The sequence below is a fragment of the Pristiophorus japonicus genome, chromosome 3 (assembly GCF_044704955.1).
Source record: "Pristiophorus japonicus isolate sPriJap1 chromosome 3, sPriJap1.hap1, whole genome shotgun sequence".
Classification (NCBI taxonomy): domain Eukaryota; kingdom Metazoa; phylum Chordata; class Chondrichthyes; family Pristiophoridae; genus Pristiophorus; species Pristiophorus japonicus.
In genome coordinates this window covers 528643-534642 of record NC_091979.1, presented here as the reverse complement: position 1 = coordinate 534642, position 6000 = coordinate 528643, and positions in this window count along the sequence as shown.

The window sequence follows — 6000 nt, the reverse complement described above, 5'->3', positions numbered from 1 at the left end:
CCCACTACAATGCAGTGGTAACCCAGGAACACGGGGATAGACAAAGACCTGTCGCATACTACTCCACGAAACAAGGAGCAGTGGCCGCAGGGCTATCTCGATGTGTCGCAGCCCTTGATTGTGCGGCATGGGCCGTGAGGGCTAGTGAGCCTATAATAATGACCGGGCAGATTATCCTGCATACACCACATACCCTTGTGGAACTGCTTAACACCGAGAGGCTAAGGACGATATCCGATGCATGACGCTCCAATTGGGAAGCAATGCTTTTTCCCCCAAATGGCGCCTTGACTATAATAAAGGATAGTGGGAATAATCCCGCAGGCTGGATGGTCACCGAAGGCAAAGAGCACCAGTGTGACCCCACGGGAAGCGAGGGGGAAGGGAGCCAGATTAGGGAAACCCCACTTGAAAGGGCAGACATGGATCTTTATGTGGATGGATCCTGTCGATATGTAAACGGAACCCCCCGGACAGGGTGGGCAGTCGTGGACAGCAATGGGCAAGACAGGGAAAGGGTGCCCTAGAGGGAAATCTATCGGCTCAGGTAGCAGAATTGGTAGCCCTCACCAAAGCATTGAAACTAGCAGCAGGAAAAAGGGTCAACATATACACTGATAGATGGTACGCCCTCGGAGTGGTGCACGACTACATGACGGCTTGGAAGAGGCGGGGATACGTGACTTCGGGAAGGGGACCCATTAGGCATGAAAAGATAGTCAAGGGATTGGTAGAAGCCTCCCTCCTCTCTCAGGAATGTGCAGTAATAAAAATTAAAGCGCACTCGAAAATCACAGACAGGCACCAGCAGGGAAATGCCTGGGCAGACGAAGCTGCCATACAGGCAGCTGAAGTAGATATGACCAGTAACACCCCGATTGGCTCATGTATCACCCAAACAGAAGAAATAAACATACTCTGTCATGTATCTAACATTATTATATATAACTGTATCCTAACATGCTATATATGACTGTAATAAGATATGACCTGTAACCACCAGCATACCTTACCACCAGGGGTGCACTTGCAAGAGACAGGTATATAAGGGCAGGTCTCAGGCAAGTGCAGTATTCCAGAGCTGTGAAATAAAGGTGCAGGTCCAGAGTGACCTTGACTTCACTACATGCCTCCTGTGAATCTGTACTGAGGGGACAGGACTTTACAGTGGCAACGAGTTACGGGATTACAGAATCCACAGAATGGCGAACAACGGATCAGATGAAAAGTACAATGCGGGAGACAATTGGGAGGACTTTATAGAAAGGCTCCAGCAAAATTTTGTAACCAAAGACTGGTTAGGCGACGATAAGGCAGACAAGAGAAGAGCCCATCTGTTGGCCAGCTGTGGCTCAAAAACATACGCTTTAATGAAGGATCTGTTGGCACCCGAGAAACCAGCAAGCAAGTCGTTTGAAGAATTGAGCACACTGGTAAGAGACCACCTGAAGCCAGCGAGCAGCCTACATATGGCCAGACACAGGTTCTACAACTACAGACACTGTGTGGGCCAGAGCATACCCGACTTCGTGGCGGAACTTCGGAGGTTGGCTAGTTTATGTGAGTTCTCCGATGAAATGAAAAGAGAAATGCTGAGAGACTTTTTCATTGAAGGAATAGGCCGCACAGGCATATTCTGAAAGCTCATAGAGACCAAGAACCTAACCTTAGAGGCAGTAGCACTGGTTACACAGACATTCTTGGTAGGGGAAGAAGAAACGAGGTTGATTTACAATGCAGGTACGACAACTAATGAAATATTGGAATAAGAAGTTCACAGCACTAAACATGCTGCTACCCCCACACACAGACAAAACCAGGAGAACAGGTTCTCAACAGCATAGAAACATAGAAACATAGAAAATAGGTGCAGGAGTAGGCCATTCAGCCTTTCTAGCCTGCACCGCCATTCAATGAGTTCATGGCTGAACATACACTTCAGTACCCCCTTCCTGCTTTCTCGCCATACCCCTTGATCCCCCGAGTAGTAAGGACTTCATCTAACTCCCTTTTGAATATATTTAGTGAATTGGCCACAACTACTTTCTGTGGTAGAGAATTCCACAGGTTCACCACTCTCTGGGTGAAGAAGTTTCTCCTCATCTCGGTCCTAAATGGCTTACCCCTTATCCTCAGACTGTGACCCCTGGTTCTGGACTTCCCCAACATTGGGAACATTCTTCCTGCATCTAACTTGTCTAAACCCGTCAGAATTTTAAACGTTTCTATGAGGTCCCCTCTCATTCTTCTGAACTCCAGTGAATACAAGCCCAGTTGATCCAGTCTTTCTTGATAGGTCAGTCCCACCATCCCGGGAATCAGTCTGGTGAATCTTCGCTGCACTCCCTCAATAGCAAGAATGTCCTTCCTCAAGTTAGGAGACCAAAACTGTACACAATACTCCAGGTGTGGCCTCACCAAGGCCCTGTACAACTGTAGCAACACCTCCCTGCCCCTGTACTCAAATCCCCTCGCTATGAAGGCCAACATGCCATTTGCTTTCTGAACCGCCTGCTGTACCTGCATGCCAACCTTCAATGACTGATGTACCATGACACCCAGGTCTCGTTGCACCTCCCCTTTTCCTAATCTGTCACCATTCAGATAATAGTCTGTCTCTCTGTTTTTAGCACCAAAGTGGATAACCTCACATTTATCCACATTATACTTCATCTGCCATGCATTTGTCCACTCACCTAACCTATCCAAGTCACTCTGCAGCCTCATAGCATCCTCCTCGCAGCTCACACTGCCACCCAACTTAGTGTCATCCGCAAATTTGGAGATACTACATTTAATCCCCTCGTCTAAATCATTAATGTACAATGTAAACAGCAGGCAGAAGCCAAGGGCCACAGGAACGGCCGTTCACACCTCATCAACCCACAATGCGAGCAATCAACTACAAACTGAGAGAAGCTCAAGAGAGATCAGCCAGACGCAGCTCATTCTTTGGAAACTCTTTGAACAATGGAACAGGTCTGTGCTGGAGGTGTGGGGTTGGGCACTCGGGAAGGGGATGTTGATTTCAGCAGGCTGTTTGCAGAAATTGTGAATATACAGAGCATTTGGCCCGCATGTGCAAAAAAACGGCAGCTCGGCTGGTATACGAATCGGATGGGTCGGAAAGCGGACCAGAAGATGGTGGGGACAGTACCCGGTACACCAGTGTACAGCAGGTCAACACGATCAATGGCCGCTGCTCCTACAACAGGATGCCTCCAATAATGATGAGGGTCCTACTCAACGGGATATCTGTCAGCATGGAGCTGGATACGGGAGCGAGTCAATCTCTCATGGGCGCTCAACAACTTGAACAACTGTGGACACATAAAAGAGACATACCAAAACTCACAAGGGTCGACACCACACTAAGGACCTATACCAAAGAAATCGTACCAATCCTCGGCAGCGCCATGCTCTCTGTCACACACAAAGGGACAGTGAACCGACTTCCCCTGTGGATTGTCCCCGGAGACCCTCCAGCACTGCTGGGGAGAAGCTGGAAATGGAAATGGGATGATGTCCATGCCATGTCATTCGAGGAACGGACCTCCTGCTCAACAGTTATAAAGCGATTTGAACAGGTGTGGGCACTTTCAAAGGGGCCAAAGTCAAAATCTACATCACACAGATTGCGAGACTGGTCCATCACAAGGCCATAGCTGTACCCTATGTGATGAGGGAAAAGATTAAACACGAACTAGACAGGCTTCTGCGGGAAGGCATTATATCACCTGTGGAATTTAGCGACTGGGCAAGTCCCCTCGTCCCAGTCATGAAGCCTGATGGATCCGTACAAATCTGTGGGGACGACAAATCTACCATAAACAGAGTCTCCCTACAGGACCAGTACCCGCTGCCCAGAGCGGAGGACTTATTTGCCACATTGGCTGGAGGTAAACTTTTCTCGAAATTAGACCTCACATCTGTGTATATGACGCAATACTTGACCGAGGAATCCAAGCTACTCACCACCATCAACACACATCGAGGCCTTTTCATGTACAATCGATGCCCATTCGGCATCAGGTCAGCAGCTGCCATATTCCAGCGCAATATGGAGAGACAAAAGCAAAAGACAGAAAGGAGATGAGTAAAAGTGGAGGACAGAGAAACCCAAGGCAAAAAACAAAAAGGGCCACTGAATGTAAAGCGGCTGCAGGAGGGGTCAAAACTAAAAATCATGGTTTAAAAACGAGTATTAAAACACTCTACCTAAACGCACGCAGCATTCGAAATAAAGTAAATGAGTTGACGGCACAAATCATTACAAATGGGTATGATTTGGTGGCCTTACAGAAACGTGGTTACAGGGTGGCCAAGACTGGGAATTAAACATACAGGGGTATCTGATGATTCGGAAAGATAGACAAGAAGGGAAAGGAGGTGGGGTAGCTCTGTTAATAAAGGATGATAACAGGGCAGTTGTGAGAGATGATATTGGCTCTCATGAACAAAATGTTGAATCATTGTGGGTGGAGATTAGAGATAGTAAGGGGAAAAAGGCACTGGTGGGCGTAGTTTATAGGCCCCCAAATAATAACTTCACGGTGGGGCGGGCAATAATCAAGGGAATAATGGAGGCATGTGAAAAAGGAACGGCAGTAATCATGGGGGATTTTAACCTACATATCGATTGGTCAAATCAAATCGCACGGGGTAGCCTGGAGGAGGAATTCATAGAATGCATACGGGATTGTTTCTTCGAACAGTATGTTACAGATCCTATAAGGGCGCAAGCTATCTTAGATCTGGTCCTATGTAATGAGACTGGAAAAATAAACGATTTCCAAGTAAAAGATTCTCTCGGAATGAGTGATCACAGTATGGTTGAATTTGTAATACAGATTGAGGGTGAGGAAGTAGTGTCTCAAACGAGCGTACTATGCTTAAACAAAGGGGGCTACAGTGGGATGAGGGCAGAGTTGTCTAAAGTAGACTGGAAACACAGACTAACGGTGGCACAATTGAGGAACAGTGGAGGACTTTTAAGGAGCTCTTTCATAGTGCTCAACAAAAATATATTCCAGTGAAAAAGAAGGGCGGTAAGAGAAGGGATAACCAGCCGTGGATAACCAAAGAAATAAAGGAGAGTATCAAATTAAAAACCAATGCGTATAAGGTGGCCAAGGTTAGTGGGAAATTAGAAGATTGGGAAAATTTTAAACGACAGCAAATAATGATTAAGAAAGCAATAAAGAAAGGAAAGATAGATTACGAAGGTAAACTTGCGCAAAGCATAAAAACGGATATAAAAGCTTTTACTGATATATAAAATGGAAAAGAGTGACTAAAGTAAATGTTGGTCCCTTCGAAGATGAGAAGGGGGATTTAATAATGGGAAATGTGGAAATGGCTGAGACCTTAAACAATTATTTTGCTTCGGTCTTCACAGTGGAAGACACAAAAACCATGCCAGAAATTGTTGCTCACTGGAATGTGGGAAGGGAGGACTTTGAGACAATCACTATCACTAGGGGGGTAGTACTGGACAGGCTAATGGGACTCAAGGTAGACAAGTCCCCTGGTCTTGATGAAATGCATCCCAGGGTATTAAAAGAGATGGCGGAAGTTATAGCAGATGCATTCGTTATAATCTACCAAAATTCTCTGGACTCTGGGGAGGTACCAGCAGATTGGAAAGCAGCTAATGTAACGCCTCTGTTTAAAAAAGGGAGCAGACAAAAGGCAGGTAACTCTAGGCCGGTTAGTTTAACATCTGTAGTGGGGAAAATGCTTGAAACTATCATTAAGGAAGAAATAGCGGGTCATCTAGATAGGAATAATGCAATCAAGCAGATGCAGCATGGATTCATGAAGGGGAAATCATGTTTAACTAATTTACTGGAATTCTTTGAGGATATAACGAGCATGGTGGATAGAGGTGTACCGATGGATGTGGTGTATTTAGATTTTCAAAAGGCATTCGATAAGGTGCCACACAAAAGGTTACTGCAGAAGATAAAGGCACGCGGAGTCAGAGGAAATGTATTAGCA